The following is a 13,732-nucleotide window of genomic DNA, read 5'->3' as shown; positions in this document are numbered from 1 at the left end:
GGTTTAGTTGATCGGAAAGGCAAGATAGTACGCCGTTGAGCCATCTCGCCTTTCCGTTCCAAGCCAAGAATAAACCTTAAACCAGGAAACTCAAAATGATCCTAGACAAATCTTCAGTATAGCATGGCGAAGTAAATAGAAATCGTAATGGTTATAACAATAGTAAAAAGACCGTTTGATGCAATGTTATATTCATTCGTCATAAATTCCTTTATATTTTACTTTCGGTCTGAGTTATTGCCCTAGATTTTGTCATCTCTTTTCAGAGATGTAGTAATATTGACATTACAGACAACTAAATTGTCGAATTTACGAGGCAATCTACCCCGTTATCAAGACGCAAGTAAATTACAAACGATCACATAGAACATGGAACGGTTACAATAGTAGATAAACAACCAACACTATCGTTATATTGGTAATATCGTTATATTGGTAATATAATTCATTCGATGGCTTATTGTAATTTATAAGAAAACATCTTCTGGGGGTGTACGAATGGTATAAATAAATAGCGTAATACTAGGTTTAAAAAGGTACCAACGTGTAAGTTAAAACGATGTAATGACAGTATGTGATATGTAGCAAAAACATGCATTGTACATATTTCCCAAATTAAAGGATTACAAAGGTTGAGAGACCCTTGTCTATTTCCCCATACAGTAAATATCCTCAAACACAGTTGGTCTATCATACTCCACTCGTCTTTCTTTTAACCTATTATAAGTTACATTATTCAGCTTTTACATATAGATATTACATATGTAACACTGCGGGACCTTAATTGTTTAGAGACCGAAATAGCTGTGTGATGTCTCTAACATCACTGACGTGATCTAGAAGGACGAAACAGCAGCATCATGCTGTTTATTTCTTTTGTTTTACTGATCGACTGTATCCAACTCTAAATTTGTATTGAATGCTGATAATATCCTATATGTTGTTTTTTTTTTGTAAAATCACTAACCCTTATTTTTTTTGTTTTTATGATCGACTGTATCCAACTCTGAATTTGTATTGAATGCTGATAACATCCTATATGTTGTTTTTTTTTGTAAAATCATTAACCCATATTGAAAGGCAATGTTAATGTTATTTCATTATTCACCAATTGGTGAAAATATCTTTTGCTTTTGTACTGTGTATTATTATTCTGCATTTATTTTTGTTTTTGTCTTCTTCTACAAGTTAATACAAAAAGTGTTTTGTTAAAAGCTCGCTAAAAGTCAAAGTAAATCTCCTTTTTTTTCCTTTTTTTTTTCTTCATTTTTCAATTATCATTGTAATGATTTTGCTGTCTTGAGTTTCTCAGTAATATTTGCCGTCAACGTTGAAAGCCATATTGAATATTTCCTTTGATAGTTTGGAAATGTAGACGTTTCACATTTTAAACTTCTCTTCCACAGTTACATTTAGCTCAGACTTGCTTGGAAATGATCCTGAGGTGATCTTAACCAAAGATGGCCGATAAAGTGTTGTTATTTCTAAGACTCGTAAAAATTCCAATATGGCAGCCACGGCAGCTATTTTGTTACATGATTGCACAATCAAGGTTTTCCTGAACAACAACTACTTCGAACTTATTTTAAAATTCCACCAGTGAGATTCAAATCAGAATTTCCTGGAATGATCCGGCTATAGTCCTGACTAGTGTTGTTATTTTCGGATCAGTCCAAAATCAAAGATTGCCGCGATCTTTGAAAAAACTTATTTTCAAACTTCTTCTCCAGTTCCATTTGTGCCATTTAGCTGACAATTGGGACGTTGAGAAACAATAGTGTTGCTACTTTTTTGACTCGTACAATCAAATTTGTAACAAAATTTTAAAATAACGGTTATACGAAATAACGAGTTATCTCCCTTCTTCCAACTTATTCTTTGAAACGCACTATCTCCGCTGCTGGCGTTATAGGAGACTTAAAGTAAAATATGAATTGAACGGATGCCACAAATTATGAAAATAACGGTTATACGAAATAATGAGTTATCTCCCTTCTTCCAACTCATTCGTTGAGACCACACATCTCCGCTGCCGGCTTAATCGGAGGCTTGAACGAAAATAAGAATTGAATAGATGCATATAAAATATTCTACACACTCAGTCTTTAGTTTTTATGTTTGGAAATATTAAACCTGTGGGTTTTTCTTTGTGTTATGTAGGTAAAATACCCGTCAAATTGTCTGACAATTTCCAGTTTATTTCAAAACAATTGTGAAACAAGTGCTCGAGATGTTTTATTGTGGGAGGAACCCGAAGGACCTAGAGAAAACCCTCATGGTCTGCACAAACTTATAATTTCTCTTGTTTCTGTTTTCAGCCACTTGTCCGGATATAAAGCCCTGGGTACAGCGTTAATCGCAGTTTGTATCGTGATGATGTATTTACGCGAGAACTGGATTCAAATTCCACCTTTCGGGAGACCTCGATACAAGATTAACCTGGATCAACCGTCCTTTCTGGTGAATTCAAATCCGAACATGTTGCATGTTCTTTACTACAACCAGCCTGAATGGGTGACTGGGAAGGAGTTCGACGGTTGTCAACTTCCGTGTAAAATGATCTCTGGATCAGCAAATTTTTCCTCTGCAAAATTCGTTATTTTCCATGGACCACGACTAACTTCTGAGAAACCACCAAAGAAGTCACCTGGTCAGATTTGGATTATGCATGGTATGGAGTCTCCGCATCATTACTGGATCGACTTATCAAAATGGAATAATGTGTTTAATTGGACATTTACGTATAGAAGAGATTCCGACGTTTCAGTATATTTTTTAGGATTTCAACACACTCCACTAAATATAACATCATTTGACACGTGGAAAACAAAAGACAGATCAACAGCCTGGATGGCTTCTAACTGTAGAACCCCGGGAAGACGAGAACAATACGTAGAACGTCTTCGGAAATCTGCTGATGTTCACGTGTATGGCGGCTGTGGAATATATAGATGCGCCCGATCTATAGAAAATAGCTGCATGGAAATCCTTCGAAAGCATTATCGGTATTATTTGGCGTTTGAAAATTCTTTGTGTGTAGATTATGTAACAGAAAAGGGATTTAAAACATACAATTTTTCTCCATCAACAGTCCCGGTGATGAGAGGTGGATCAAATTATTCTCTTTTCTTTCCACCTGGTTCATACATTGATACAAACAATTTTGAAAGCGCCTTTACATTAGGAAAAACTATCAGCATGAATACAAGTGTCATGGAAAATACGAAAATTGGGCGGTATTTGTCATGGGCACAATCTTATTCAATAGACCAACACATTTATCACAAGAAGTGGTGCGCTTTATGTGAACGTATTCATCATGCTAAGAGCCACAAACGTTTGTATTCAAATATCAAATCCTGGTTAAATGACAATGTAAGATCGGGATGTAAAACTCCGAGCGACTTGAAGAAGTAACTGATTCCTTTTGTATGTATATGTATCTACGTAATGTAACGATTCAATCTCCATAACCAAGACATTTTCGTGAATAGATTTTGCTGACATACATCTCTTATTCACCTTCCTGATATAACATAGACTGCATTTAAACCATTGATAACGAATTGGAATTAATCCAACTTACTACAAAAACTGGTCAAAAAACGCTAACCTTCATGAGGTTCATACCTATCAAGATAATACGTTTGCGCATTGGTCATACATTTCTTAGTTATTTTTCATGAAAAATCATTTATGTCATGGTTATTGCCGTTCTTTTACTGTTATTTCATGAAGGATTGCTCTGATTTCAAACATAATCGCGAACAATTTTTTAACGTATTCCCGTTGAAAGGTTTATTTGACAAAATATTTTGTATGTTTACATCAATTCATTTACAAAAACAAAACTGCTATATTAATCAATGCTTATTTTGGTTCATTTCGTCTCCTTTATTGATGTTTACTGCTTTTGAACACTTTCTGTGGACGGAAAAAGTATAACACTATTGCGTACGATATCAAGAGTACAATTATACAATACAAATATACCGCTTCACAGTTTGGTTCATTTAAGCATTGAACGGCTTTCAGTTGGCATTCATAGTCAATATGAATGCCAACTGGAAGCTGTTCAATGCTTATATTTACCAGCTGCGATTTTTTATTTGTCGAGCGATTTTTTTCTTGAAATTTTCAAATTCAAATTTCAGTTGGCAGTTCATAAGCTGGTGAACTCGCAACTGAATTGGTAGGGTTATATAGTGGCAGTGCCATACAATGGTAAATATTATTGTTTAACGTCCTAATAACAGCTAAGTCATTTAAGGACGGCTTCCCGGCGTGTGACATACATGTGTATGGTGAATGCGTATATGCATCAGCATAAATTTATATCAGGATTATAAAGCATTGCAAGCTTCAAAGACATCGGTCAAAATCGAATATTCAAATCAAAAAGGACAATTACGGTTCCAGAAATATTCGAATCAAAATAGTTTTTCATTGAAACAATAATCGTACGCATATACGCCTGCAAGATACAATTGCAGTTATTTTATCGTGCAGACTTCTTGCTCACATCGTGTAACGTTAAGCAATCCAACAACTGTATCAGTTATTCCGTATGTCTATGATCCCAGCAAATTTTAGGTAAAATGATGTAGTAAAATAAGCATTTTGGATATAGATATTTTGTCCACACTTCTCTTGCTAAGACTGTAAGACGGAGTAAGACAAACCCGAAAGTATAGATCATTGCTCTTGATACAATATTAGTTCTATTGCGTCCATTTGTGTGGTGAATAGGCTAGGCTTCTGCAGAGTATTTTGAAGCATTAATTGAAAGCCGGCATCCCACAACTGTTTCGGTTTAGTAACCGTATCTGTCGTAACCTGTTGTACCACACTAACGACTGATTGCAATTCTTTACCAATACTAGGGGATAGATTGATACGTTGCTGGTTAGTATCACTTTCCAAATAAGGTTCAAATTTGTTTCATACAATAGTCATTTTTAGTGAAACAGAAATAACTTGGCCATGTTCTGATGTATACTTTCGTAATTTTGTCTTCAAAGGATTAAAATCTGCTACAAATATGGAGGGAAATGCCGTAACCAAATACAAGATTAATAAACTTAGAAGCTCATTTTCATTCAATAGCCCTACACATTTAATGTGTTACCGGAGAAGGTAAGGCAGTGCCGAAACCCACCAAATTTTAAGCTTGAATGCGAAACGCATATGTCAAATTTTATAGCATGGGATAATTACTGTCTGGAAATTCTAGTAGTACATTAATATTATCTTATTTTTGTATCCCCATCCCATTAGTTTATTTTATGCGATCTAATTAAAATCTAGATGGTCATTTTCACTGCGTTTGGTTTGGTTTGGTTTATTTTGTTAAACGTCCCGTTAACAGCTAAGGTCATTTAAGGACGGCCTCCAGTGCGTGCGAAATGCATGCGTGTGGTGAGTGCGTATGTGTGTTTTGGGAGGCTGCAGTATGTTCGTGTTAAGTCACCTTATGATAGGCCGGAACTTTTGCCGATTTATAGTGCAACCTCACTGGACCATACTGCCGAAGACACCCAGCAGGACACCCCACCCGGTCACATTATACTGACAACGGGCGTATCGTATATACCATTGACCATTGATAATTCACATCAGTTAATACTCGCCGTTTCCGCTCTGCGCCATATTGGATGTGGGTAACTACAGTTACCCGCATCAGGTTATCCCCTGTGATACTGAGATAATGTAGGGTCATAAGACGATATACCTTTGGAGACTTTTTTCAATTTATATAACCATGTCAACATGCTACAAGACAAAAATAGTGTTATTTCGTGCAGATGAGGCAGTGGCTACAATTTTTGATAAGAAAAGCTTGAAATCTAGATATGTGATGTAAGTAATTCGCCTATTAGCATAAATGATATTGGGGCTTAATTCAAACACAAAAACTTAATATGACGAAATGTCACGGCTGATGCCATTTCCAGCGAACAGTGGTCCAAGTTCCGAAGAAATGATTTAGTTTTGTAGGATATAACGTCATACCGACTGCTAAGACCATTTATTGTGTGTGTAATTTGGAAGGCTGTGGTATGTTCATGTTTGTCTCCTCGTGTAAGCGCGGATCCGATGTCGACTTTAGTGCTGCCTCACTGAAGCATACTGCCGCAGACACCGCACCGGTCAAGTTATATGACAACGGGCAAACCAAGCGTACCACTCAGCCACAAGGCTCAGATCTAAGCTTGAGTAGCAACTATCATATTTTTAGACGCTGGTATATAGGGGCCTGCTTCGTTAGTTATCAATCCTTAAGGGTTTATCATCACTTTTATTTAAGGTTTGGTTTAGTTTGGTGTTTTTTATTTTGTTTAACGTCCTTTTAACAGCTAAGGTCATTTAAGGTCGGCCTCCCGTGCGTGCGACATGCATGCGTGTGGTGAGTGCGTATGTGTGTTTTGGAAGGCTGTGGTATGTTCGTGTTAGGTCTCCTTGTGATAGGCCGGAACAGTTGCCGATTTATAGTGCTACCTCACTTAAGCATACTGCCGAAGACACCCAGCAGGACACCCTACCCGGTCACATTATACTGACAACTGGCGAACCAGTCGTCCCACTCCAAATATGCTGAGCGCTAAGCAGGAGTAGTAACTTTCATTTTTTAAAGACTCTGGTATGTTTCGGCTAGAGGACAGAACCCAAAGCCTTCCTCACAGCGGCGAACGCTCTACTAAAGGCCAAAAGTGAGGCATTGGCAAGGGAGACATTATAAAGTTGTTCAGAAAGAAGAGAAAAGATAAGATCCCAAATTTAGTCGCCTTCTATGATCATGCAATGGGGGCAGCAGATACCCATGCAGTTTGATACAGCGAGCCTTAATCTTGGGCTGTCCCATATCTCCTGAACAGAATACATTGGAGAAACACCCTATAATGATCCAAACAAAAAGGAAATCTCCTATGCGAGAAATGTTTACAAAAATGGAGATGCTATCGGACAAGAGTTCCTGCTCAAAGGCATCACTTGGATCGATTACAAGAAATTAACACTCGCGACATCATTTGATGACCTGGCGAAGAGACACCCATGGTATGCAAAGTTCCAGTAACGGAGACGAATGTGGTATAGCGTTGTATTGTTTTACGGCCAATCGATTTTTTTTTTTTTTTTTTTTTTTTTAAGATGATTTGCTCATGTTCAACCAATTGTCGATGCTGGACTGATTGAGATGTGAGAGAAAAAGTCTCATTTACCTCGAGGTACTCTTACCTCAATTTTTAGTTGACACTCGGTCAGAGAGGAAGCTTATAGCCATCCTATGACCCCGTATCCAAACATTCGGTTGGAACTTGTGGGTCTCAGGAGGTCGTCCATACTGTGACCGCTGCAGAGTGTAATGACACTAACTCCAGTGACAAGGAAGTTCCATAACATTTAACAAAGATGTTGGAGAACAGCTCAAAACATAATCTAGCAGATAAAAGAGGATAATTCGCATTATTGCTGACTTAATATCGGGATGTCTTCCCAAGGTCATCTAGCCGAACACAACATAACAACATATTCTACCATGTTTGCCATGTAACGCCAGTTTTGATTGGTTAAAAACCATGTATTATTTTCCAATAACCAACGCTCGTGCCAATAATACACGCTCGTGAGTCACGGCTGTTACAATTTTAAATATCTAATATTCACCCGTTTCATCAAAGGTTACTATAGCCGAGTGGGCTAATGGGTTAGTCTTTCAATATATTTTTATCACGACGCGAGTTCGAATCCTACGGAGGCCCCCACTTTTTTTTTTTTTTTTTTTTTTTAATTTTCAAAATCAATGCCATATGATAGATGCTCTTGATCGTAGTACTGTATTGCCTGTATATTTCATCAACAAATAATGCAATACTCGAGAAATAAATTACAAGGTTTTCCCGGGGTTTCTTTGCTGTTTTTCTATTAGAAAGAGGTCGATCTCAGAACTAAACAGTACATGGTAGAATAGAAATAATCAACTTTGACTCGTGTATTGTTGCACGATATACAACTCGGACTCGGATATTTTGCAATTTTAATTAATAACGAAGGCCTGCGGCCTTCGTTATTAATTTAATTGCAAAATGTCCTCGTTGTATATTCTGCAATAATACACGAATCATCGTTAATTATTTCTTAAATATTAATGCTGGAGCTTCTCATCCAATACAACAAGCACGTAGGATACCTTTTTTGGAAGAGACATCGAAAAATAAACGTTGGATTAAATGGCAGACTTTATTGTCTTTGAGCAGATCGGAACACACACACACACACACACACACACACACACACACAATCTTTCCATATCTTATACTGACATTTTTTGTCAACAGGGGAGGATTAAGAGGGTATGTCATAGAGTAGGTGTTTAAAAATAAATGCAAGCCATGCTGACTTACAGATGTAAAAGTTCTAAGGAGTCACGGCGTCTGGCTCCTGAGACCAGTGTATCCTCGTATAGTGATTTTTAGTTCGTCAGCTCTGTGGTTCTCTCTCGACTTTTATGGCTGGCTACAGACAGATCAATGGAATGACAACAGTTTATAAAGTTCAACATTTTATTATATGGAGAATATAGAAGTGATGAAACATGATAACTGAATATATACACAATGCTCACGTAACCTAATCGTGCGTCCGGCCCATATTTCCTATGAAAAATATCCCCTCCTGTCCTTCCCTGGGGATAAATGTACACAAAATACCACTATAACATGCCTACAACGGGAAAAGACCACCCGAAATAACAACTACTGACTATATCATGCCTATAATTGAGAGAAAAATACCACTCAACCCTGGATAATTTAGAGGTCTAAGTCCGAAATATACTACATACCTGACTCTATGAAAGAAAAAGACGAGCCGGCCAGCTAAATGTAAGCCTCTGCCAGACTGTCGTATAATACTAAAATTCCCAGCTATATAGCTAAATTTAATTGTATGCCTCGAAATACACGTGGAGTTTGGCCTAAGACTATAGATAGACCGATACCTGAGCGTAGCGTAAATGTACAGGTAAGGTGATTATAAATAAACACATACCCCGAACATTAGACAATCAGAAACGTCGACAGATACAACCGGAAGAGATTCCCCAACGAGAATACCCCGGATTAACAATATGGACCGATGATCACAACAACACGCATTCTGGTTTACAGGATGTAAATACGGAGTTATAAACAACATGTAAGTGTTCAAAACCCAAATCTTTTACACAGACAAACATATTGTTGAACTAGTCAATTATTTCTTTCTGCATCGCCGTAGTCGCTTTGATTTTAGTCAGTGTCTGCCGTGACTGTGTGCTCCTGTGAATGCTGTGTTATGATTGATCCTTTAGTTTTGTATTGTCAAATGTGCGATAAATTCAGGGTGGTGTATCGTTAACTGGGCAGTCTGGTGGACTAGTTTCCTGTGTGCTGTCTTCGACTCGGGTAATATTTGAGGGTTAGGTTATTTAAGGTCTTAGCAGGTGGTTACTATCTAAGGGCGTTAGGTTTAGTTTCCTCTAGTCAGATCGTAGGAACTGAGGGGTAAAGCTAGGGTCCTTGTTCTATTGCTAAGCCTATGTTGTTGTCTGTGGCCATATACTTTTATATTGTAAATATCTATGTCGTCAATAATAGCTTGTTAATTTTAGTTCAATGGTTTGCTTCCCTAAAACTACAGCACATACCTGTTAAAATATCATTCAGAAGCGCTCATTTTTATACGCCCCGGTTTGATTTAAACTTGCTTTTTATCCTTCAACCAAAAACCATTTCATTACACCGATTAAAACATTTGGTTAAAACACGGGCTTCATAACTGCGTCCTGTAATTTAGATTAAATGCAATGGAACCAAATCCTTACAGGAAGCGTTTAAATATACAGGCAATGGCGGCTTTTGATTTCATGTTTTTAATCACAATAACTTAATGACCTAGGATTTGTCTTGGCAAAGAAATTGTCGTTGATGTTAATCATGATTTCGTAGCAAATCCAAATTCATTTTCAGCATTATTACTTTTTCAATACGTAACACTTTATCGCAATTTTCAACCTAAATCTGCAATTTTCTATACCTTCCAGAACAGCAACGGATCGCCTTCATCTGATGAAGAAAACTGTCTGTTAAATTTCCATGGCCACTACGTAAAGCCTCTAGGAGGTACTACACTCCAAGTATAAACCAAATGATCATTTGACAGCAACAACTTTATTTCAATATATCAATGGATTTCTTAGCATTCAGATTTCACTGCTGTCATTTGGCAACTTCATGATCTTATCTTTCGATTTTCATTTAGGACGTGTACATATCCCGGTTTATTCTCATTATCACTTACAAAAAACCGTTAATTATAGGTTTTGAAAGATGCAGGGTGATAAAAACCATGAAAATCTTTTTTAACTTGATCTGATTTGACAAACTTTATTCCTCTGTGTAATATGTAGTCCGACGTGTTAAATGATTATGGATGCTTGGTGGTTCCGTTGTCACCATCGTACCGTAGGTTTTGTTTCTCGAATGCGATTTTACGATGGTTTGCGAGCGTCATCCATGAAACAGAAGAGACCAACTCTTTTGAAACACCTTGTACTAGTTTTGTACCTTTTAGGATCTCCATGCAAATCGAGATTTGTCTTCTAATTTTATCCTCGTTTTATCGATTTTCTGTTGGATTAACAATTTTCTTAACGTATCCGTATTCACCTGTTTTTGCTACCTCACTTAAGACCCGTTATTTATCGAGTATATCCTTCAAAGAGAAACAGTTAAAACATGCTGTCTGTTTGAAATCGTAGCTATCATTCATGAAATATTTGACAATGAAACATCGGTCATCAGCTAGAACGAAAAGAGGGATTTTCGTAAAATATGCTTTTGAGATATGCAAGGCCAATCCGCGAATCATTTCTCTTCTACCATACGTAACCACATCAGGTTTAAAATCGTGAAATTAGTTCAGCGCTTGAGACCTTGGTTTGGTTTGGTTTATTTTGTTTAACGTCCTATTAACAGCTAAGGTCATTTAAGGACGGCCTCCCGTGCGTGCGACATGTATGCGTGTAGCGAGTGCGTATGTGTGTTTTGGGAGGCTGCGGTATGTTCGTGTTAAGTCTTCTTGTGATAGGCCGCGACTTTTGCCGATTTAGAGTGCTACCTCACTGAAGCATACTGCCGAAGACACCCAGCAGCACACCCCACCCGGTCACATTATACTGACAACGGGCGAACCAGTCGTTCCACTCCTTATTTGCTGAGCGCTAAGCAGGAGCAGCATCTACCATTTTTAAAGACTCTGGTATGTCCCGGCCAGGGGGACAGAACCCAAAGCCTTCCTCACAGTGGCGAACGCTCAACTAAGGCCAAAAGTGAGGCATTGTCAAGGGAGACATTAGGAAGAAGAAAGTTGTTCAGAAAGAAGAGAAAAGATAAGATCCCAAGTTTAGTCGCCTCTTACGATCATGCAATGGGGGCAGCAGGTACAATTCTTACGCCCTACCTGCAGGGCAGGCGCTTGAGACCATTTGTATAGCAGGCCATTTGTATAGCAGGTTAGATTTAATCATATGCGTTAAAAATGGTTTTGCTCTGAATGGACAGTTTCATATCGTTTTGTTGTACAATCGAAGTGCCGTATTAGCAGCTTATCCTGTATTAGGATGTTACCTTCAGCAAAATCTATCCACAAACAATTCTTGGTGATTGACATTAAATCATTTTGATATGTATAATGACAAAATAAATCAATTATTTGAAGTCGATAGGAGATTTACATCCCGACCTAAGATTGCCATTTAACCAGTATTTGATATTTTTATACATCGTTGGTGGCTCTCAGCATGATGAATACGTTCTCACAAAGTGCACCACTTCTTATGATGCATTATGTTGGGATATATGGAATAAGATTTTATCCATGAAAAAATTGCCCAATTTTCGTATTTTCCATTTGGGTTGCATTTATGAGTTTTTTCTAATGAAAAGGCGCTTTCAAAGTTTTTGTGTATCAATGTATGAACCGGATTGGAAGAAGAGGGACCAATTTCATCCACCTCTCATCACTGGGATGTTTGATTTTGATGGAGAAAACTGTATGTTTTAAACCCTTTCTGTTATATAATCTACACACAAAGAATGTTTAAATGCAAAATAATACCGATAATGCTTTCGAAGGATTTCCATACAGCTATTTGGCTAATTCAGAATTTGGAAGATACCGGAAATTAATAAGGTGTACCAGTATACACACCAACTCGTAAATGGAGAAGAGTAAGAAAAAAACTAATCAAGGGAAAAGATATCCAAAAAAATGTATAATTAGTTTGGTTTGGTTTGGTTTATTTTGTTTAACGTCCTATTAACAGCTAAGGTAATTTAAGGACGGCCTCCCGTGCGTGCGACATGCATGCGTGTGGTGAGTGCGTTTGTGTGTTTTGGGAGGCTGCGGTATGTTCGTGTTAGGTCTCCTTGTGATAGGCCGGAACTTTGCCGATTTATAGTGCTACCTCACTGAAGCATACTGCCGAAGACACCCAGCAGCACACCCCACCCGGTCACATTATACTGACAACGGGCGAACCAGTCGTCCCACTCCAAATATGCTGAGCGCTAAGCAGGAGTAGCAACTACCATTTTTAAAGACTCTGGTATGTCTCGGATAGGGGACAGAACCCAGAGCCTTCCTCACAGGGGCGAACGCTCAACTAAAGGCCAAAAGTGAGGCATTGTCAAGGGAGACATTAGGTAGAAGAAAGTTGTTCAGAAAGAAGAGAAAAGATAAGATCTCAAATTTAGTCGCCTCATGCAATGGGGGCAGCAGGTACAATTCCTACGCCCTATAATTAGCCAGACATTTATAAATTTCTTCGTTATAGAAATTGAATCATTCTGCTGTGTAATAAAACAAAATAAATAGTTACTATAAGTCGCTGGGAGATTTACATCCCGATCTTAGAGTGTCATTTAACCAGTTTGTTATATTTGAATACAAACGTTTGTGGCTCTCAGCATGATGAATACGTTCACATAAATCGCACCATTTCTTGTGGTCCATCGTTTTTCGGGTCATGGAATGAGATTTTGTCCATGAGAAAAACTGTTCAATTTTCGTATTTTCCATTACACTTGCATTCATACTGATAGTTTTTCCTAATGTAAAGGCGCTTTCAAAGTCTTTTGTATCAATGTATGAACCTGGTGGAAAGAAGAGGGAATAATTTGATCCACCTCTCATCACCGGGACTGTTGACGGAGAAAAATTGTATGTTTTAAACCCTTTTTCTGTAACATAATCTACACACAAAGTATTTTCAAATGCCAAATAATACCGATAATGCTTTCGAAGGATTTCCATACAGCTATTTTCTTTTGATCGTGCACATCTATATGTTCCACAGTGGCCGTACACGTGAACATCAGTAGATTTCCGGAGACTTTTTACGTATTGTTCTCGTTTTCTTGAGGTTCTACAGTTAGAAACCATCCAGGCAGACAATCTGTTTTTTGTTTTCCACTCGACAGATGAAGGTGTTTTCTGTGGAGTATGTTGGAATCCTGAATAAGGTGAAAAAACATCGGAATCTCTCCTATACGTAAATGTCCAGTTAAACACATTATTTCATTGTGGCAAGTTGTTCCAATAGTGAGGCGGGGACTCCATACCATGCATAATCCAAACCTGACCAGATGACTTCTTTGGTGGTTTTTGAGTGTCAAGTCGTGGTCCATGGAAA

The sequence above is a fragment of the Pecten maximus genome, chromosome 16 (genome assembly GCF_902652985.1).
Source record: "Pecten maximus chromosome 16, xPecMax1.1, whole genome shotgun sequence".
In the NCBI taxonomy this organism is placed as follows: Eukaryota; Metazoa; Mollusca; class Bivalvia; order Pectinida; family Pectinidae; genus Pecten; species Pecten maximus.
This window is presented reverse-complemented; position numbering follows the sequence as displayed.